This window comes from Pseudorasbora parva, chromosome 6, assembly GCF_024679245.1.
Source record: "Pseudorasbora parva isolate DD20220531a chromosome 6, ASM2467924v1, whole genome shotgun sequence".
NCBI classification, from domain to species: Eukaryota; Metazoa; Chordata; class Actinopteri; order Cypriniformes; family Gobionidae; genus Pseudorasbora; species Pseudorasbora parva.
Window position 1 is genome coordinate 2,674,983 of NC_090177.1, and position 24,000 is coordinate 2,698,982.

Below are 24,000 nucleotides of genomic sequence, written 5' to 3' on the forward strand. Positions count from 1 at the left end.
TTCATCATTCAACAGTGATTATTGTTGTCAAATTTTTTTCTTTCTTTTTTTTAAAAGGTTTTGTTGTGCATTTTCAACAGAGCGTCCAACTAAAGTGTGTAAGGTTTTAGCTTTCCTTAGGCGGGAGGTCAAGGGTCATTTGTTGAAGTTTGTCCGTTAGTAATCTCTATCATAAGAAGCGGTGTGTAGAGCCCCTGCCCCTCTCACTCCGCTCCGCTGAAGATCATTAATGAGAGGACAGAGAGCAACAGCTCCAGGATTACACAACACACACACACACACACACACACACACACACGGGCTGATCCGCGGTGGTAGGCATTTGGCAGTGTTTGTTGTCTAAAGGTTTGCTCCTGGTCTTCTAGTAGTGCTATCTTTTTCATTTATTTTTATTAATGACTATTCATGCCCTATTTTTGACTTTTCATCTCATTAATGATTTAGTATGCCATATTTCTGACTTTTCATCTCATTAATATGACTTAGTATGCCCTATTTCTGACTTTTCATCTCATTAATATGACTTAGTATGCCATATTTCTGACTTTTCATCTCATTAATGACTTAGTATGCCATATTTCTGACTTTTCATCTCATTAATGATTTAGTATGCCATATTTCTGACTTTTCATCTCATTAATATGACTTTTCATCTCATTAATATGACTTTTCATCTCATTAATATGACTTAGTATGACCTATTTCTGACTTTTCATCTCATTAATATGACTTTTCATCTCATTAATGATTTAGTATGCCCTATTTCTGACTTTTCATCTCATTAATATGACTTTTCATCTCATTAATGATTTAGTATGCCATATTTCTGACTTTTCATCTCATTAATATGACTTTTCATCTCATTAATATGACTTTTCATCTCATTAATATGACTTAGTATGCCATATTTCTGACTTTTCATCTCATTAATATGACTTAGTATGCCATATTTCTGACTTTTCATCTCATTAATATGATTTAGTATGCCCTATTTTTGACTTTTCATCTCATTAATATGACTTAGTATGCCATATTTCTGACTTTTCATCTCATTAATGATTTAGTATGCCATATTTCTGACTTTTCATCTCATTAATGATTTAGTATGCCATATTTCTGACTTTTCATCTCATTAATATGACTTTTCATCTCATTAATATGACTTAGTATGCCATATTTTTGACTTTTCATCTCATTAATATGACTTAGTATGCCATATTTTTGACTTTTCATCTCATTAATATGACTTAGTATGACCTATTTCTGACTTTTCATCTCATTAATGATTTAGTATGCCCTATTTCTGACTTTTCATCTCATTAATATGACTTAGTATGCCCTATTTCTGACTTTTCATCTCATTAATATGACTTAGTATGACCTATTTCTGACTTTTCATCTCATTAATGATTTAGTATGCCCTATTTCTGACTTTTCATCTCATTAATGACTTAGTATGCCATATTTCTGACTTTTCATCTCATTAATGATTTAGTATGCCCTATTTCTGACTTTTCATCTCATTAATGACTTAGTATGCCATATTTCTGACTTTTCATCTCATTAATATGACTTAGTATGCCATATTTCTGACTTTTCATCTCATTAATATGACTTAGTATGCCATATTTCTGACTTTTCATCTCATTAATGATTTAGTATGCCATATTTCTGACTTTTCATCTCATTAATATGACTTAGTATGCCATATTTCTGACTTTTCATCTCATTAATGATTTAGTATGCCATATTTCTGACTTTTCATCTCATTAATATGACTTAGTATGCCATATTTCTGACTTTTCATCTCATTAATGATTTAGTATGCCATATTTCTGACTTTTCATCTCATTAATATGACTTAGTATGCCCTATTTTTGACTTTTCATCTCATTAATATGACTTAGTATGACCTATTTCTGACTTTTCATCTCATTAATATGACTTTTCATCTCATTAATATGACTTAGTATGACCTATTTCTGACTTTTCATCTCATTAATATGACTTAGTATGCCCTATTTCTGACTTTTCATCTCATTAATATGACTTAGTATGACCTATTTTTGACTTTTCATCTCATTAATATGATTTAGTATGACCTATTTTTGACTTTTCATCTCATTAAAATGATTTAGTATGACCTATTTCTGACTTTTCATCTCATTAATATGACTTAGTATGCCCTATTTCTGACTTTTCATCTCATTAATATGACTTAGTATGACCTATTTCTGACTTTTCATCTCATTAATATGACTTAGTATGCCCTATTTCTGACTTTTCATCTCATTAATATGACTTAGTATGACCTATTTTTGACTTTTCATCTCATTAATATGACTTAGTATGACCTATTTCTGACTTTTCATCTCATTAATATGACTTAGTATGCCCTATTTCTGACTTTTCATCTCATTAATATGACTTAGTATGACCTATTTTTGACTTTTCATCTCATTAATATGACTTAGTATGCCCTATTTCTGACTTTTCATCTCATTAATATGACTTAGTATGACCTATTTTTGACTTTTCATCTCATTAATATGATTTAGTATGCCATATTTCTGACTTTTCATCTCATTAATATGACTTAGTATGACCTATTTTTGACTTTTCATCTCATTAAAATGATTTAGTATGACCTATTTCTGACTTTTCATCTCATTAATGATTTAGTATGCCATATTTCTGACTTTTCATCTCATTAATATGACTTTTCATCTCATTAATATGACTTAGTATGCCATATGTTTGTATTTTCATCTCATTAATATGACTTAGTATGCCCTATTTTTGTATTTTCATCTCATTAATATGACTTAGTATGCCATATTTCTGACTTTTCATCTCATTAATATGACTTTTCATCTCATTAATGATTTAGTATGCCATATTTCTGACTTTTCATCTCATTAATATGACTTTTCATCTCATTAATATGACTTTTCATCTCATTAATATGACTTAGTATGCCATATTTCTGACTTTTCATCTCATTAATATGACTTAGTATGCCATATTTCTGACTTTTCATCTCATTAATATGATTTAGTATGCCCTATTTTTGACTTTTCATCTCATTAATATGACTTAGTATGCCATATTTCTGACTTTTCATCTCATTAATGATTTAGTATGCCATATTTCTGACTTTTCATCTCATTAATGATTTAGTATGCCATATTTCTGACTTTTCATCTCATTAATATGACTTAGTATGCCATATTTTTGACTTTTCATCTCATTAATATGACTTAGTATGACCTATTTCTGACTTTTCATCTCATTAATGATTTAGTATGCCCTATTTCTGACTTTTCATCTCATTAATGACTTAGTATGCCATATTTCTGACTTTTCATCTCATTAATGATTTAGTATGCCCTATTTCTGACTTTTCATCTCATTAATGACTTAGTATGCCATATTTCTGACTTTTCATCTCATTAATATGACTTAGTATGCCATATTTCTGACTTTTCATCTCATTAATATGACTTAGTATGCCATATTTCTGACTTTTCATCTCATTAATGATTTAGTATGCCATATTTCTGACTTTTCATCTCATTAATATGACTTAGTATGCCCTATTTTTGACTTTTCATCTCATTAATATGACTTAGTATGACCTATTTCTGACTTTTCATCTCATTAATATGACTTTTCATCTCATTAATATGACTTAGTATGACCTATTTCTGACTTTTCATCTCATTAATATGACTTAGTATGACCTATTTTTGACTTTTCATCTCATTAATATGATTTAGTATGACCTATTTTTGACTTTTCATCTCATTAAAATGATTTAGTATGCCATATTTCTGACTTTTCATCTCATTAATATGACTTAGTATGACCTATTTTTGACTTTTCATCTCATTAATATGACTTAGTATGACCTATTTCTGACTTTTCATCTCATTAATGATTTAGTATGCCATATTTCTGACTTTTCATCTCATTAATATGACTTTTCATCTCATTAATATGACTTAGTATGCCATATGTTTGTATTTTCATCTCATTAATATGACTTAGTATGCCCTATTTTTGTATTTTCATCTCATTAATATGACTTAGTATGCCATATTTCTGACTTTTCATCTCATTAATATGACTTTTCATCTCATTAATGATTTAGTATGCCATATTTCTGACTTTTCATCTCATTAATATGATTTAGTATGCCATATTTCTGACTTTTTTTATCTCATTAATATGACTTAGTATGCCATATTTCTGACTTTTCATCTCATTAATATGACTTTTCATCTCATTAATGATTTAGTATGCCATATTTCTGACTTTTCATCTCATTAATATGACTTAGTATGCCATATTTTTGACTTTTCATCTCGTTAATGATTTGGTATGCCATATTTCATCTTTTAATGTCATAATTATGATTGACCTAAGCATGATTTAGGATGAAGCCTGAGTGATTGTGTAATTGTTTTGTCATTTCATGGAGACGGCTGCATCAGTATTGTACTGCACACTTGTATGTCTGTTTAGTTAGCATATGTCTCTGCTGATGTTCTTGCATCAGATAGGGTGGTCCCTGGTCTCTCAGGTGTGTGCGTGTGTGTGTGTGTGTTTCTGTGTGCGGCTCCCTGAGGGACAATCAGTCGTGTGTCTCCCTACGCCTCTGACTCTGCAGTTGTGAACCCAGCCTAATAGATTGTGATTGTCGTTATACTTTACAGTATGAAGTTTCCATGTACACGTTGCATATTTACGTATTATTCACTGTAAATTAAACCCTTGGTAATCACAATAATGGCTTAGACCTCCCGGTTTAAAGGCCTGTGTTTGAGACATTACCCTAATGAAGGTTTTGTGTGTTTGCTAATTCAGCTCACTCTCTCAGGGGTGAAATTGAGCTTTTAGCTCTGCTGCGCTTGACTGATTGTCTAAATGTTCATTAGGGATGTTTGCAAAGTCAGGAATCCCCATTATAAACCTCTTATAGTACATTTAAAAGATCATTGTGTGTGACGTCCAAACGTTTGTTCACTCTTCCATTTGTCCTGTTGTCGGCAGATGTCAGAAACTCCACACACACCTGTAAACTGTATCAGTGTAGACAGCGTCAGTCATTATAATGACTTCTGTTTGCTTTTGAACCTGACTTTGTAAGCAGAGCGTATCCAGTGTAAGCAATGTCATCCATTGAGTAGATGTACAACTACTGGTCGTTGTCTTGCTCTGGAGGTGGGCATATGCAAATGTATTTGCATGTGTGACATCATAGATCCCGCTATATCAAAACGAGCTGTTTTTGTTGCTTGATTAAATCAATGATTTGTTTATATTGAGAAGCTCTGAGACCTGGATGTTTTAAGTCACCTTTATTTATATAGCGTTTTTTACAGATTGTTTCAAAGCAGCTTTACGTCAAAGACTATAATGCATTAAGCAAATACTAGGGAGCTAAACCATTTAGTGCTTTGAGTAATTAGCCAGATTTTAAAGGGGGGGGTGAAATACTGTGTCATGCATACTGAGCTTTCCACTGTTAAAGACTTGGATTCCCATCCTAAACATAGACAAAGTTTCAAAAACTAATGTTGGACGTTTGATGGAGTATTTCTGTGTCAAAAATACTCCTTCCGGTTTCTCACAAGTTTCGGCGAGTTTTTTTCGAGTATGGGTCGGCTTGACGTTAATAGAGCGGAAGGTCCTTGTATGGGCCGTACGGCTCTTCTCCCGGTAGGGTGCGCGCGCGCGACTAGAGCGAGAGAGGAAACGCACGCCCGTAAACACTCGCTCAGCTGCAGATCCAGTCGTCCGTGAACAGTTCTGCCGTTATAGTCCGCGCCGCGCTCCACTTTATTCCTATGGGTGACGTCGAGCGACTTCAACGCTTCAGCACAGCATTCTGGGAAGGCAGCGCTGCATTTGAACCGATTTGAACGCAGAAATGACGGGAAGCTTCACAACATCGCTTCAGTCGCGTCGCAAAGTGGATCTCCACGGTCACTGCTGTCAGGACTTCACCAAATCATACCAAAGAAGTGTGTTTTTGACGGAGCGGTCCCAGCGATAAAGGTTCGGTCCTGCTTTGGAAGCAGCCGGTGAGTTAAACTGCTTCAGATGTCTGTGCTGTCGGCTATCGTCGCGTGAGTAAACATCAGTAAACGATACGATCGCGTGCTTCGTCATTCAAATGCGCTAACGGACTCCATTGCTGTTCTCTGTATAACGTTACACTAGTCTGACGTGCAAAACCGTTTTGCTTGCTACTGCTAAGGTTTAGTCGCATACAATAGTCCATAAACCGAATCATGTCCTCATAAACTGCGAGTAAAGACACACAAATGTTGACAGGCCACTAAATACAGTCCATACCACAGAGACGGACGTCCTGCTGCTGCTGTTTCTCCTGTTCAATTTATTTCAGCCTCCGGATCTGATTCTGGATCATATATCTATTAGCTGAGATCGATAGCCAAGGGTTTCTCCACGCTTGAGGACGTCACCGCTTTGCGCACTCGTCATTCTTTAGCTCCGCCCACACGATACGCCTCCAGGCGCTCGGTTTTTTCCGGAAAGAATCGGTACAGCCCATATTTCTTTTATAAATATAATAAAACTAAAGACTTTTCGGAGATATGAAGGATGCAATACTACTCTATAGGTACTCAAGATTGACATGAGATTGACTGAAACTGAGTGTTTCACCCCCCCTTTAAAATGTATGCGATGTTTAATAGGGAGCCAGTGCAGTGTTGACAGAACTGGACTAATATGATCATACTTCCTGGTTCTAGTAAGAACTCGAGCTGCTGCGTTTTGGACCAGCTGGAGTTTATCCATCCATCCATCCATCCATCCATCCATCCATCCATCCATCCATCATGGACTAGCTGGAGTTTGTTTATTAAGCGAGCAGGGCAACCACCCAGTAGAGCATTACAATAATCTAGCCTTGAGCTCATGAACGCATGAACTAACTGTTCAGCATTTGGCAATGAAAGCATGTGGTGTAATTTAGATAAATTGATATAGTATGCAGTTTTACAGATGCTAGAAACGTGGCTTTCAAATGAAAGATTGGTATCGAAGAGCAATGGCTTCTATATGCCAAAAATATGAAGGCAAATTAGATTTTTCATGTCATGACTTCTTCTAAAGCGTTTTGCATGGGCAAATCATTGCGTCTAGACTTTTATATGTTGGATTTATGCTTTTTTTTTTACCTGATTTGTTTGGCAGTAACATTTGGGAAATTGTTGCATCACTGAGGAATTTAGGTCAAACTCAGATTGCTCAATTCATGGAAAACGGCAAATTACATAAGAGCGGTTGTGAAGGCGTACGGAAGTCAAGCGGTTAGACCTACTTTTGCTGTCATTTCTCATGAAGGATAACGAGTGTATCCCCGCGGCGTTTGCTCAAACGTATATCTTATGGCTTTGAATAAACATCGCATCTCTCTGCTTGAACACGCACCTGATTGGCAGCGTTTCCTAAATCCTACATTGTATCTTTGTGACAGAAACTTGGATGGAGTTATTTAGGTCATGGCAATCTCGTCTGTCATTCCAGTGCAGTTTGTTCCAAAATTAACAGCACATTTTGATGGGAACATGGAAGTTCTTGTTCCTTCAGTAGCACAATTTAGCGTTATCTTAAATCTTGAAGCCATTGGAACATTTTTGAGCCTCCACATGCCGTAGCCATGCGAAGCCCACAGTCTGATGTTTGTAAAACTGTCGGCGTTGCTCTGAAAGGCTTGGCTGATAAAAGAGAAGGTTTCGGATATAAAACTGTGGCCAGCTGAGCACAAAAGCTGCGGTTGAAGCTCTTGCAACAAACTATTGATCTTTGACCTCTGTGGACTTTGTGGTTAACTTGTTATGGTAATTTATCCAGCACTTTCTTCTGTAAAAATGCACTTCCACAAAATAGATATAAAATGCTGTGATGCAATGATTTTACCATGTTTGATCGGAGGTCTAATGAGTCCGTAATTAAAAAAGCCTTTCACAGTGGTAACCTAATGTATTTGCATGTTTCATCGTTGCTCTCAGATGTTAATAATGTACTTTTTAATGATGTATTTATAAACATCATACCTCAAATGTCACCATTTTACCAAAGCCAACTTTCTCTTGAGCTTGTCGCTCATTTTGCAGCTGTTAAACTCAAGAGACACTAAATATATTTATATATTTTACCATCTGTTACTGTGTGTGTGTGTGTGTGTAAGAGCTTTCATGAGTATTGATTGGTCCAAATACACACACACACACACACACACACACACACACACAAACACACTTGCTGTTCACTGTGGCGTGTCTGATGTCTGGTGACAGATGCATCGATAGATAGATAGCACTTAACTTTGACCCTGCGATACTGAAGTATTATTTACATTTTAAGGAAATATACAATATTTAAAGACTTAATTTGTTTAGACCATTCACTCAACTAAACATTGGTAGTCTGGACTGTCTGACCAATCACATCAGATGGAACCATCTGACCAATCAGAGCAGAGTTGCTTTGGAGAACTTTCAGAGGAGTATCTGGTGAGATTAAGATGATTCGCCAAAACCACGTTGAGGATTACATGATAGTTAAAGCTTTAATACGTTCTGGATGTCATTCCTGCTTCTCCAATGGGACCTCTATGGCAAACATTTCCAAACAAAGAAGCCATGCGTTATTAATATTCATCTGTTTTGATGATTTTATATAAACCAGGGCTCGACATTAACGCTTGTTCGGGACAAGTGGATTTTTTGAAGGGCCGAACAAGCAGATTAAAACGCCAATATTAAAAAATAACTAGCGAATCTCCAAAATGCCAGAATGATTGTGAATTAGTTTAGTATAAGTGGTGATGGATAGTGGATAATAGTGTAATATGAACTGAAGGTGGTGCTGTTGAGCTCGCGCAGCCTCTTGAGGAGAAATCACAACACATGAGCCCTAGCCTAGAAATCTAGACGCACCCTAGCGGGAGCAAATTTAATCTGCCCGCAAGTGTCGTCTAGGAACTCTCAATACCCTTCTGAGCTGTATTCCTCAAAATCTGGACGGGCCAATCACATCGTGTATAGCGTCGGCGGGCGGGGCCATAATGACGACGGCCGAGTTGCGTTTGCGTGCTTCTAGTAAACACAGAAACTGGCGAACGGCGGCGGTCTGTCGAATCAGCTTTGACCGCGACTCTGGAAGACTTGAGTTAAGCTTTTCTCTGAGAAAAGAACAAAGAACGTCACTGAAGTCATTCTGAAGAAGGGAAGATGTGTTCTGAGTTTAGCCGACCGGATACGGCGAATGTTTAATCTGTCAGCGAGCTCTGCTTCACCTTCGTTGCTCTGGTTGGTGTAGCGCTATCCTATCGCGTGCAGAGGGAGTTTGAAAGACAACCGTTTATCCGCCCCTCGGATTGAGCTGTCAATGGAGAGTTTCCAGACCAAACATCTTGATGTGGGTCTGGCTTGTCAGGCTACATGAGCCCCGCTCACACTGAGAAACTGAGCTAAACATTCACAATGTGCAGTTATTATATATATAACGATACAGTTAAACAACATCACACAACCAAGAGTGTGTTTTCCTGAATACCATCACGACTGAAAAAACTGATTTTATACGACAGATCCATAAACTATTCATTAACATCAAGTCACTTATATTTTAGATGCAATATTGACCTTTTTTTGTTCTGTTTCAGCAGCGAAAATAGATCACAACAGAACCATAACCCATCTCTCTGTGTGTGTGTGTGTGTGTGTGTGTATTACTGAATGATTCAGTGTTTGAATGAATCGGTTGAATCAAAGATTCAATGACCTGTTCGTAAACGACTGCCTCATTCGTGAATGAATCAGCCGTTTGAATGAATCATTTGGATGAATCGACTCAGTGACTCGCTCATTAAGACTCACCTGCTGCCACCTACTGGAGGTTTAGTTTCATGTCTAAACATACTTTCCTGCATTTCTTATTTGTTTATTCAAAAATGCAAATCTCATAACATTATTTAATGCAGTTTTAATTTTTCAGTGTCAATTATTTAATATGATTGGTAACAGCCCTATAGTGTCTTATTCTAATTAAATATACAGATCAAATTTAAGAATATAATATGAAACCTGAAGGATAGCCTATATTTAGTAAGATAAGGGGAAAATGCCCTTTATAAAAGGTGAAATATCATAAATATGCAGATTTAAAATATGCCAAAGCTGATTGAACACGGGTGAGAATATTGCTTCAGAATAAATCATATTTACAACACAAATACAAGTTAAAGGGGTTTAGGAGTAAGTTTGACTTCTTCCTACTCATTTTTCGTACATGAGATTTACAGGAAAGTCAGAGACTTTGCTGTGTTTTTATTTTATTTTTCTATTTTTCATCTTTACTTTTTCTTTTTCAAATGTTTGAACATTATTGTATTTGTATTATTCTCTCATGTTTGATAAAAAAATAAAAACACATTTTCCGGACAAGCACATGAACATGTTTAATGTGGCGCCCTGTAAGCAGTCTACTGTTCTAGCACTTGCCGTTCTTCCCTGTGGAACAGAATGTGCATCTGTATAAAGTTTAAGGTCACACATTCTGACAATCAGATGGAGAAAGAAGCGGTTGTTTGGCCGATTGACGTTCGTTTAATGAAAGCCATGTATGTTCTGCTCCTCATAGTGCAGTGATGCTCGCAGACGAGATGATTGGAGAATCGATTTCATTTATGTCTGCTTTGAATGCATCTGAATCCGATTTCAGCTCCGTCCGTAGGCCACTTATCTGTTTGCTAATACTTAGCGTTGTTTCGTGTAGGGTCTGCGTTGATGCCTCGCCGTCATCGTCTTCTATTTCGGCGTTCACGTGCTTCGCCTTGTTAAAAATTTAGCTGTTCTTTATCTCTTTGCAATTTCCTAGGCCCTCTTTTGCCTCCCCCTGGCATGCAGTCCCTGACAAAAGTCTTGTCGCTTGTGTACAAATTGACCTAAAGTGCCGCTGAAATATATTTCTAATCAAGATTTTTTTTACAAGAAATGGCTCATTTTAATCCCACCAGCTTTTGTGATAATGTTTCAGTGAAAAACTAAACTTTCAAAAAGTATTCTAATATTCACAGCTTGGTAAAGCCCATTGAGTCAATTTTTGCAAAGACATACGTGTTGTCACCTTGTCATATGAGCTTCACCTGTGACTAATAATGGATCAATTAGGTCTCAAGTGTGTATAAAAAGAACCCCAGTACACTAGACCTTCACATCAACTGCAACTAGACCTCTGCAAACATGCCTAAGATTCACCCAGAGACTAAAGTTTTGATTATCAAGAGGCTGAAGACCAGATCCACTGCTGATGTGGCAGACACCTTCAATGTGTCTCAGCGTCAAGTACAGAGGAAAAAAAAAAGATTTGAAGAGACTGGAGACGTTTTTGACAAGCCCAGGTCAGGCAGACCCCGCAAGACAACTGCTCGAGAGGACCGTTTGTTGGCTCGAAAATCCAAGGCCAGCCCATTTTCCACTGCAGCAGAGCTCCACGAGACCTGGTCACCTGAAGTCCCTGTGTCAACCAGAACAGTTTGTCGGATTCTGTCTCGAAATGGCCTCCATGGTTGAATCACTGCCCAGAAGCCAGCACTAAACAAAAGACAATTGAAAAACCGTGTGGCATTTGCCAAGGCCCACAGCCTGCTAAAAGGATGGACGCTGGAAAAGTGGCAGAAGGTGGATTTTTCAGATGAATCTTCTGTTGAATTACACCACAGTCGCTGCAAATATTGCAGGAGACCTACTGGTGCCAGAATGGATCCGAGATTCACCCAGAAAACAGTGAAGTTTGGTGGCGGAAAAATCATGGTCTGGGGTTACATCCAGTATGGGGGTGTGCGAGAGATCTGCAGGGTGGAAGGGAACATTAATAGTCTAAAATACCAAGAAATCTTAGCTACCTCTTATTCCCAACCATAAAAGAGGCCAAATTCTGCAGCAGGACGGTGCTCCATCGCATACTTCCATCTCCACATCAAAGTTCCTCAAGGCGAAGAAGATCAAGATGCTCCAGGATTGGCCAGCCCAGTCACCAGACATGAACATCATTGAGCATATGTGGGGTAGGATGAAAGAGGACGCATGGAAGACGAAACCAAAGAATATTGATGAACTCTGGGAGGCATGCAAGACTGCTTTCTTAGCTATTCCTGATGACTTCATCAATAAATTGTATGAATCCTTGCCAAACCGCATGGATGCAGTCCTTCAAGCTCATGGAAGTCATACAAGATATTACATTTGGATCTCACAGCACCACAACTTAATTTGCTGACATATTTTTGTATTTGCAGTAAATTTGTTCAATTTCTGTATAGGCGACAAAACTTTTGTCTTGCCAAAATTTGACCTTTCTGTCTTGATTTAATGATAAATATTTTTCTGTGAAAATTATTTATTTCAGTGCATTAACATCATTTGGGAGGGTTTTAGCTTTTCATATGAGCTATTTCTAACACCAATTGTTTAATCAAAAGTCAGGTTAATATCAGGTATTTCTAGAAAATAGATAAGCGACAAGACTTTTGTCAGGGACTGTATTTTCAGACAAAATTTGTCTATTTCAAAAGCAATTACTTTGAATTTCAGGGGAAAGTACAACCCAACTTTGAGGAGCTCAAAGACTAATGCGCCGTACTGATCAGCCGTCAACCGGAAGTCCGGTTTCATTTATAAGTTGGCCTGACGTTTTTGAACTGCCAGTTTCTTCGTGAAAGTGTAATGAAATTTTGTTGTGGAGAAGTCAGAAGAAATGGGTCAGATGTATTTCTGACATAATTCAGAAGATATATTGGTGTGTATCGTGAGCATTAGACGGGGTTTGGCAGGAGGCCGTATGTGTGATTATCATTAAGCAGAAGCTAAACTCATTCAATGTCATCTCAGAAGTTTCCGCTCAAATTTTAGATTTCAACTAGGGCTGTGCAATATATCGAAATTATCGAAATATCGCAAAAGTATATATTGCAATATGCATATCGCAAAGGTTTGCAATATCGGAATGATTTTAATAGGCTACGCCAACATTGTGAAGAGTGTCCGCTTTAGGTCGACGCATAGCAGAGAACAGACTGGGCTCATGACGGTTACTAATGGGACTTGCTTGATGTTTAAGAGTTATAAAACGCAATAACTTGCGAAAAACAATAAATTGCAGTCTCGTGCTGTCTGACACACACACATACACACACACACACACACACATGTGCGCACACACACACACACACACACACACCAAAACGTAAACGACACTACTCGTCACTTTCAGAAGCTGTAGCGCTGCTTTCTTTTCCCAGAGAATGTGAAACACGAATGGTTTACTTCTCAGTTTTTAAATAATTGTTTTAATATAATATAAATAGATTTTACACACTAATTGCAATATCGTGTTGCATATCCCATATCGCATTAATTAACAAGATATAGCCTATCGCATTTTTCTTCAATATCGCACAGCCCTAATTTTGAAATGCCATGGCTGAATACTGACTGTAATCACGGTAGGCTTGGGCGGTATCCAAATTTTGATACCGTCAAACCTCCTCCCTATTTTACCTCGGTATACGGTATTACCGTGAATAATTAAAACATTATGATGTAAGGCTCAGACAGCGTCAACAAACTATATATATGCCTATATTTTTATTTTATTTTTTACATTTGAGCCCCTGAGAAACTCTCTGCAGGTTTTATGCTTACCGTTATGAGACAATTGTCAGACAATTGACTTTTTTTTTTTTTGTGAGTCCCATGTCCACTTGATTTTTGTGGAGTTCATGCTTATTGCTTACATTGCCAGCTGTGTGACAAAAGGCTTCGGCAATATTACAGCATAGTCCGAGGGTGCGCTCGGTTTTTCATCCACGCAGCAGTGAGTGGATGGTGGTTTCGGATATGCGCCCTTATAGGTAAGGTATTTCCATCTCTCACGGTCATCTTTTTGTTGCACAATTTGCAAATTGCCTCGTCTGTATTTACCGTCAAAACCCAAAATACTTCCAAACTGCAGAAGTTGTGTTCTTTTTCGAGACCGAATAACTCAGTGCCCGACTCGCCGTCTTTTCCCCTCTCTCTCTCTCTCTCTCTCTCTCTCTCTTTCTCATCCACGCTGTCACAACAAAGCATACACATATTTAGGCATTTAATAAATAAATAGTATTTAATATGTAAATAGTTTAATTAGTTCAACTTATTAAATATTTAATAATTAATTGTTGATCAGCAATATGTAAGTTGATCTGTTTTTTTTTTTGACGGTTTGACGGTATTGAAACTGATACCGTTGCTATTTTTAGATCCCGCGGTATACCATTTTACCGTATTACCGCCCAAGCCTAAATCACGGTTTTGTAGAGTAGGGTCAAAATAACAATTTTCTCCTGAGATCTGGAGCCAAATCACAGAGGTGTGCAAAGATGACTTTATAAAGATGGCAGCATCATTATTGTATTCTCACACAGAGATTATTTCTAGGTTGTTTTACTGTGTTGTGAGTGGTTTCTAGGGTGTTGCTATGTGGTTTCTACCGTGTTTTGGGTGGCTGCTAAGCTGTTGCTAGGTGTTTTCTAGGTGTTTTCTAGGTGTTTTCTATGGTGTTTCTAGGTGGCTTTTACTGTGTTGTGAGTGGTTTCTAGGGTGTTGCTATGTGGTTTCTACCGTGTTTTGGATGGCTGCTAAGCTGTTGCTAGGTGTTTTCTAGGTGGTTTCTATGGTGTTTCTAGGTTGTTTTACTGTGTTGTGAGTAGGGCTGGGATAAACGATTATTTTTTGAACGATTAATCTAGCGATTATTTTTTTCGATGCATCGATTAATCTAACGATTAATTTTTCCTGTCCGATTCGGTTACGATTCGATTCGATTACCGATTATCTCCCCATTAATTGCCTAATAGCAATTTATACATGTTGATTTAATTATCTGAATGAAAAAATGAATTCCTTAACATTGCAATATATGTTTATTGCTCTTAAAATTCCAAAGTAAGACTATACAAGAGCAATGCATTCAATAAAACCTTGAAAACATAAAGTAGGCTACACACACACACACACACACACACACACACACACACACACACACACACACACACACACACACACACACACACACAAATAAATAAGTATTAACCTACAACAAAGAAACATATTATACGATTTTTCTATGTATGCAACTCAGCCTACAGGCTATGCCCATCGATTAAATATCAACAAGTTGGTTAATCAAATCCAGGGACAAACTGCAAGCGTGAGCGTCTCGGCTGCGTGGCGTGTCCGGTTTTGTTTCGGCTCCCATGTTAACAGGTTCTGCACACTGCCTGTGACGCGCGGAAAACGCGTGCATGCTAGAAATAGAAGAGCGCCTATTTTTCACGCGTGTTGGGAGCGTCTCCAGGCAAAATAGAATAGGAAAAGATGTTTATATATCATTTTGACACGAATACATATTATTAAATTACATTTTCATGTTTGAAAGTCTGTAGGTTTACATAAATGCAGATATAGGCTTAATTTTAATAATAAAAAACGACAATTATCGATTTTGAAATATTGCAACTGTCAATACAGAACGAAATATTCTGTAGCCTATTTTGCCGTCAATACCATAGATATGTGGCTACTCCCGACGTTGTCTTTGCTGTATCAGTAGGCTATTTATGTTTAACATTAGGAATAGGGCTTCCCTCCGCATCAATAGCAGCAGCAGCGCCGCGTCAGACACGCTTCTAGTGTGCAAAGGCAGAGAAAACGCCACGCAGCCCCGTGGCTGACCCGCAACAGAAACGCCACGCGCATCCGCGGCATGACAGTGAAAAAAGTTACATGTAGAGTGCATTATGGGCGCCAATATTCCGTTTAAAACCAGAATAGTCCTGGGATGAAACTGCTCACTTAGAGGATGGATACCCTCGGTCACATCAGCGCGATTAGACAGTGAACATTTTACATTTAAAACAGCTTATTATGTAGGTAGCCAATGTGTCCGATGCTTTGACTTGATGCAAACGTTTGTTTTTGTGATTAAAATACATCAAATATTACCAAAACATCTGTCTTCCTGTGTGCAGACATTTGTTTATGTAGCCGTGACAACAAAACGCGTGCGCGCATGCCTGTGATGCTCCGTGCGCACCGCGCGCCAACCCCATAGACTGTGGCCAACCCGCAAGCCTTGCACTTCTGAAAGTCTGAGGAGCCACTCGTGTTGCTAACATAGATATACATAATAAATAATATACTTAATTACATAATATACTTTATTATGTACATCTATGGTTGTTACTACTCTCCGGCGCCGCCATCTTTATTTTGAGTCTGACGAATCGACGCGCATATTTTGCGTCGACGTATTTTTTGCGTCGACGTCATCGATGACGTCGACGCGTTGTCCCAGCCCTAGTTGTGAGTGGTTTCTAGGGTGTTGCTATGTGGTTTCTACCGTGTTTTGGGTGGCTGCTAAGGTGTTGCTAGGTGGTTTCTAGGTGGTTTCTATGGTGTTTCTAGGTGGCTTTTACTGTGTTGTGAGTGGTTTCTAGGGTATTGATATGTGGTTTCTACCGTGTTTTGGGTGGCTGCTAAGGTGTTGCTAGGTGTTTTCTAGGTGGTTTTTATGGTGTTTCTAGGTGGCTTTTACTGTGTTGTGAGTGATTTCTAGGGTGTTGCTATGTGGTTTGTACCGTGTTTTGGGTGGCTGCTAAGCTGTTGCTAGGTGTTTTCTAGGTGTTTTCTATGGTGTTTCTAGGTGGCTTTTACTGTTTTGTGAGTGGTTTCTAGGGTGTTGCTATGTCGTTTCTACTGTGTTTTGGGTGGCTGCTAAGGTATTGCTGGGTGGTTTCTATGCTGTTTCTATGTGGTTTTACTGTGTTGTGAGTGGTTTCTAGGGTGTTGCTATGTGGTTTCTACCATGTTTTGGGTGGCTGCTAAGGTGTTGCGAGGTGTTTTCTGGGTGGTTTCTATGGTGTTTCTCGGTGGCTTTTGCTGTGTTTTGAGTGGATTCTAGGGTGTTGCTATGTTTTGGGTGGCTGCTAAGGTGTTGCTAGGTGTTTTCTGAGTGATTTCTATGATGTTTCTTGGCGGCTTTTACTGTGTTGAGTGGTTTCTAGGGTGTTGCTCGTTTGTATCTATGGTGTTGCTAGGGGGTTTCTAGGATCCTGCTAGTTTGTATCTAGGGTGTCCCGGGTGGTTTCCTAGGGTGTTTCTGTTATTTATAGGATGTTGCTAGTGTTATTAGGCTGTTCTGGGTTCTTTTTTCTATATTGTTGCTTGGTAGTTTCTAAAATCTTGCTAATTGGTTGCAAGGAGATTTCAAGTGTGTTCTGGATGGCTGCTAGGGTGTTGTTTTGTGGCTTTTACTGTGTTGGGTAGTGGTTTCTAGGGTGTTGCTATGTAGTTTCCGTGTTTTAGGTGGCTGCTAAGGTGTTGCTAGGTGTTTTCTAGGTGGTTTCTTTGGTGTTTCTAAGTGGCTATTACTGTGTTTTGAGTGGTTTCTAGGGTGTTGCCTGGTGGTTTCTAGGTAGTTCTTGCTAGTTTGAATCTAGAATGCTAGTTTGTATCTAGGGTGTTCTGGGTTGTTTTCTAGGATGTTGCTATGTTATTTATAGGATATTACTATTGTTATTAGGGTGTTCTGGGTGGTTGCTAGGGTGTTGCTTGGTATTGCCTTGTATTTTCTAGGGTGTTCTTAGTTTGTTATTAAGGTGTTCTGGGTGCTTTCTTCTGTTGCTAGATAGCTTCTAAGATCTTGCCAGTTGGTTTCTAGGGTGTTGCTAGGGCAATACTAGCATGTTCTGGGTGGTTTCTTAGGTCAACACCTTAGCAACCACCTAGAACATGCTAGTAATGCCCTAGCTTGGTGGTTTCTGTTGTGTTTTTTTTTTTTTTGAGTAATTGCACACTTTGGTCCCCTCTTCCATGTAAGTCTGTGGGATTTCTCGTCTGTTTTATTGTCCAGTAAATCTGATAAACAGTTTTGAGTTCTTCCACTGTAACCCACGAACATACTCCCTTGTAAAGCAGATTATTTGGACACACATCACTGCATTAGTCTCTCAGCAGAATGATGGGATTGTTAGTGAGAATGGTAAAATGTGAATAATTAAAGTTTTTGGGAATTGAACACGGCTAGTGATATGGAAGTGTGTCGGATTACATTACATTTGGTAGGTTATGTGTCTCTTAAGTTTTGCAACTCATCCAATCGTCACCATATTCCGCTTAAATGCACACGCTGATTGTGTGGCAATGCAATTAATTGTAATGAGGATTGGCATTTTGTTTATTTGTGTGATAACTATGACTAAAATACCATGAAACTATGATGGTTACTAATGGTAAAATAACACCGGGCATGATGCATAAACACTGAACGGTCTGAGGTTGCTCAATCCAGAACATCTGGACCCGGTCACTGTCAAACTTGGTTTCGTGGTTCACTTGAGCTCATCCCTCAACAAACCAAAGATGAGTTTACAGTAAATGCTTACACAAACTAGGAAACAACAGCATGTCAGCTGATATCACACTCAAAGTATTCAATATATCTTAAAGGGATAGTTCACCCAAAAAGGAAAATTCTGCCATAATTTACTCCATCAAGTTGTTCCAAACATTTGTTTTGCTGAACACGAAGGAAGATATTTGGAAGAATGTTTGTTTATAAGCAGATTTTGGACCCCATTGACTTCCATTAGTAGGGAAAAATACTATGGTAGTCAATGGGGGCCAAGATCTGCTTGGACACAAACATTCTTCCAAATATCTTCCTTTGTAATAATAATAATAATAATAGATTTTATTTATAATGCACTTTTCATTCCGAAGAATCTCAAAGTCCTACAAAGGGGGGGAAAAATAACAACAACAAAAAAATGAATAACAAGTAAAAATATAGAATACTACAAACAATCAACCAACACAGAAAACAGAACAGAAAGAGCTGATGGTGAACAGAAACAGAGCTGATGGTGAACAGAAACAGAGCTGATGGTGAACAGAAACAGAGCTGATGGTGGACAGAAACAGAGCTGATGGTGGACAGAAACAGAGCTGATGGTGAACAGAAACAGAGCTGATGGTGAACAGAAACAGAGCTGATGGTGGACAGAAACAGAGCTGATGGTGGACAGAAACAGAGCTGATGGTGAACAGAAACAGAGCTGATGGTGAACAGAAACAGAGCTGATGGTGAACAGGAACAGAGCTGATGGTGAACAGAAACAGAGCTGATGGTGAACAGAAACAGAGCTGATGGTGGACAGAAACAGAGCTGATGGTGAACAGAAACAGAGCTGATGGTGAACAGAAACAGAGCTGATGGTGGACAGAAACAGAGCTGATGGTGAACAGAGCTGATGGTGAACAGAAACAGAGCTGATGGTGGACAGAAACAGAGCTGATGGTGGACAGAAACAGAGCTGATGGTGGACAGAAACAGAGCTGATGGTGGACAGAAACAGAGCTGATGGTGGACAGAAACAGAGCTGATGGTGAACAGAAACAGAGCTGATGGTGGACAGAAACAGAGCTGATGGTGAACAGAAACAGAGCTGATGGTGGACAGAAACAGAGCTGATGGTGGACAGAAACAGAGCTGATGGTGGACAGAAACAGAGCTGATGGTGAACAGAAACAGAGCTGATGGTGAACAGAAACAGAGCTGATGGTGGACAGAAACAGAGCTGATGGTGAACAAAAACAGAGCTGATGGTGAACAGAAACAGTGCTGATGGTGAACAGAAACAGAGCTGATGGTGGACAGAAACAGAGCTGATGGTGGACAGAAACAGAGCTGATGGTGAACAGAAACAGAGCTGATGGTGGACAGAAACAGAGCTGATGGTGGACAGAAACAGAGCTGATGGTGAACAGAAACAGAGCTGATGGTGAACAGGAACAGAGCTGATGGTGAACAGAAACAGAGCTGATGGTGAACAGAAACAGAGCTGATGGTGGACAGAAACAGAGCTGATGGTGAACAGAAACAGAGCTGATGGTGAACAGAAACAGAGCTGATGGTGGACAGAAACAGAGCTGATGGTGAACAGAGCTGATGGTGAACAGAAACAGAGCTGATGGTGGACAGAAACAGAGCTGATGGTGAACAGAAACAGAGCTGATGGTGAACAGAAACAGAGCTGATGGTGGACAGAAACAGAGCTGATGGTGGACAGAAACAGAGCTGATGGTGGACAGAAACAGAGCTGATGGTGAACAGAAACAGAGCTGATGGTGAACAGAAACAGAGCTGATGGTGAACAGAAACAGAGCTGATGGTGAACAGAAACAGAGCTGATGGTGGACAGAAACAGAGCTGATGGTGGACAGAAACAGAGCTGATGGTGAACAGAAACAGAGCTGATGGTGGACAGAAACAGAGCTGATGGTGGACAGAAACAGAGCTAATGGTGGACAGAAACAGAGCTGATGGTGGACAGAAACAGAGCTGATGGTGAACAGAAACAGAGCTGATGGTGAACAGAAACAGAGCTGATGGTGAACAGAAACAGAGCTGATGGTGGACAGAAACAGAGCTGATGGTGAACAGAGCTGATGGTGAACAGAAACAGAGCTGATGGTGGACAGAAACAGAGGTGATGGTGAACAGAAACAGAGCTGATGGTGAACAGAAACAGAGCTGATGGTGAACAGAAACAGAGCTGATGGTGGACAGAAACAGAGCTGATGGTGGAACAGAAACAGAGCTGATGGTGAACAGAAACAGAGCTGATGGTGGACAGAAACAGAGCTGATGGTGGACAGAAACAGAGCTGATGGTGAACAGAAACAGAGCTGATGGTGGACAGAAACAGAGCTGATGGTGGACAGAAACAGAGCTGATGGTGAACAGAGCTGATGGTGAACAGAAACAGAGCTGATGGTGAACAGAAACAGAGCTGATGGTGAACAGAAACAGAGCTGATGGTGGACAGAAACAGAGCTGATGGTGGACAGAAACAGAGCTGATGGTGAACAGAGCTGATGGTGAACAGAAACAGAGCTGATGGTGGACAGAAACAGAGCTGATGGTGAACAGAAACAGAGCTGATGGTGAACAGAAACAGAGCTGATGGTGGACAGAAACAGAGCTGATGGTGAAAAGAAACGGAGCTGATGGTGAACAGAAACGGAGCTGATGGTGGACAGAAACAGAGCTGATGGTGAAAAGAAACGGAGCTGATGGTGAACAGAAACGGAGCTGATGGTGGACAGAAACGGAGCTGATGGTGAACAGAAACAGAGCTGATGGTGGACAGAAACAGAGCTGATGGTGGACAGAAACAGAGCTGATGGTGAACAGAAACAGAGCTGATGGTGAACAGAAACAGAGCTGATGGTGGACAGAAACAGAGCTGATGGTGGACAGAAACAGAGCTGATGGTGGACAGAAACAGAGCTGATGGTGAACAGAAACAGAGCTGATGGTGGACAGAAACAGAGCTGATGGTGGACAGAAACAGAGCTGATGGTGAACAGAAACAGAGCTGATGGTGGACAGAAACAGAGCTGATGGTGGACAGAAACAGAGCTGATGGTGGACAGAAACAGAGCTGATGGTGGACAGAAACAGAGCTGATGGTGGACAGAAACAGAGCTGATGGTGAACAGAAACAGAGCTGATGGTGAACAGAAACAGAGCTGATGGTGGACAGAAAACAGCTGATGGTGGACAGAAACAGAGCTGATGGTGAACAGAAACAGAGCTGATGGTGAACAGAAACAGAGCTGATGGTGAACAGAAACAGAGCTGATGGTGAACAGAAACAGAGCTGATGGTGGACAGAAACAGAGCTGATGGTGAAGAGAAACAGAGCTGATGGTGAACAGAAACAGAGCTGATGGTGGACAGAAACAGAGCTGATGGTGGAACAGAAACAGAGCTGATGGTGGACAGAAAACAGCTGATGGTGGACAGAAACAGAGCTGATGGTGGACAGAAACAGAGCTGATGGTGAACAGAAACAGAGCTGATGGTGAACAGAAACAGAGCTGATGGTGAACAGAAACAGAGCTGATGGTGAACAGAAACAGAGCTGATGGTGGACAGAAACAGAGCTGATGGTGGACAGAAACAGAGCTGATGGTGGACAGAAAACAGCCGATGGTGAACAGAAACAGAGCCGATGGTGGACAGAAACAGAGCTGATGGTGGACAGAAACAGAGCTGATGGTGAACAGAAACAGAGCTGATGGTGGACAGAAACAGAGCTGATGGTGAACAGAAACAGAGCTGATGGTGGACAGAAACAGAGCTGATGGTGGACAGAAACAGAGCTGATGGTGGACAGAAACAGAGCTGATGGTGAACAGAAACAGAGCTGATGGTGAACAGAAACAGAGCTGATGGTGGACAGAAACAGAGCTGATGGTGGACAGAAACAGAGCTGATGGTGGACAGAAACAGAGCTGATGGTGAACAGAAACAGAGCTGATGGTGGACAGAAACAGAGCTGATGGTGGACAGAAACAGAGCTGATGGTGGACAGAAACCGAGCTGATGGTGGACAGAAACAGAGCTGATGGTGGACAGAAACAGAGCTGATGGTGGACAGAAACAGAGCTGATGGTGGACAGAAACAGAGCTGATGGTGGACAGAAACAGAGCTGATGGTGAACAGAAACAGAGCTGATGGTGGACAGAAACAGAGCTGATGGTGAACAGAAACAGAGCTGATGGTGGACAGAAACAGAGCTGATGGTGAACAGAAACAGAGCTGATGGTGGACAGAAACAGAGCTGATGGTGAACAGAAACAGAGCTGATGGTGAACAGAAAACAGCTGATGGTGGACAGAAACAGAGCTGATGGTGAACAGAAACAGAGCTGATGGTGGACAGAAACAGAGCTGATGGTGAACAGAAACAGAGCTGATGGTGAACAGAAAACAGCTGATGGTGGACAGAAACAGAGCTGATGGTGAACAGAAACAGAGCTGATGGTGAACAGAAAACAGCTGATGGTGGACAGAAACCGAGCTGATGGTGAACAGAAACAGAGCTGATGGTGGACAGAAACAGAGCTGATGGTGAACAGAAACAGAGCTGATGGTGGACAGAAACAGAGCTGATGGTGAACAGAAACAGAGCTGATGGTGGACAGAAACAGAGCTGATGGTGAACAGAAACAGAGCTGATGGTGAACAGAAAACAGCTGATGGTGGACAGAAACAGAGCTGATGGTGAACAGAAACAGAGCTGATGGTGGACAGAAACAGAGCTGATGGTGAACAGAAACAGAGCTGATGGTGAACAGAAACAGAGCTGATGGTGAACAGAAACAGAGCTGATGGTGAACAGAAACAGAGCTGATGGTGGACAGAAACAGAGCTGATGGTGAACAGAAACAGAGCTGATGGTGGACAGAAACAGAGCTGATGGTGAACAGAAACAGAGCTGATGGGGGACAGAAGCAGAGCTGATGGTGAACAGAAACAGAGCTGATGGTGAACAGAAACAGAGCTGATGGTGAACAGAAACAGAGCTGATGGTGAACAGAAACAGAGCTGATGGTGAACAGAAAACAGCTGATGGTGGACAGAAACAGAGCTGATGGTGAACAGAAACAGAGCTGATGGTGGACAGAAACAGAGCTGATGGTGAACAGAAACAGAGCTGATGGGGGACAGAAGCAGAGCTGATGGTGAACAGAAGCAGAGCTGATGGTGAACAGAAACAGAGCTGATGGTGGAAGTCTCTGTTAGCTCCGCAGCACACTGTGGTCCACTCCATGTTTCAGATTTCTCCCAGCGGCAGTGTCCCGATGACATCGCCGAGGCACGACAGCTGAAGACCAGATGATGGGTCTTCATGACGATTCAAACGACGGGGATCGCCGCAGCACCATGCAGGAGGCAGAACATTTTTCCGGGCACTTCTGTGGACACACCGGGGTCGGCGCAGAAGTCCAAGCCGCTCCACGGCCGCAATGCAGGACGGAACAGCGGCGCAGCCGAGAAGCGGAA

The 24,000-nt window shown here is 40.1% G+C and overlaps 1 protein-coding gene across 2 annotated transcripts in view; it reads left to right on the forward strand.

Moving 5' to 3' along the window:
* ddah1 (dimethylarginine dimethylaminohydrolase 1) overlaps positions 1-24,000 on the forward strand; it is a 135,735-nt gene that overhangs the window by 16,415 nt on the left and 95,320 nt on the right. The window lies entirely within an intron of this gene.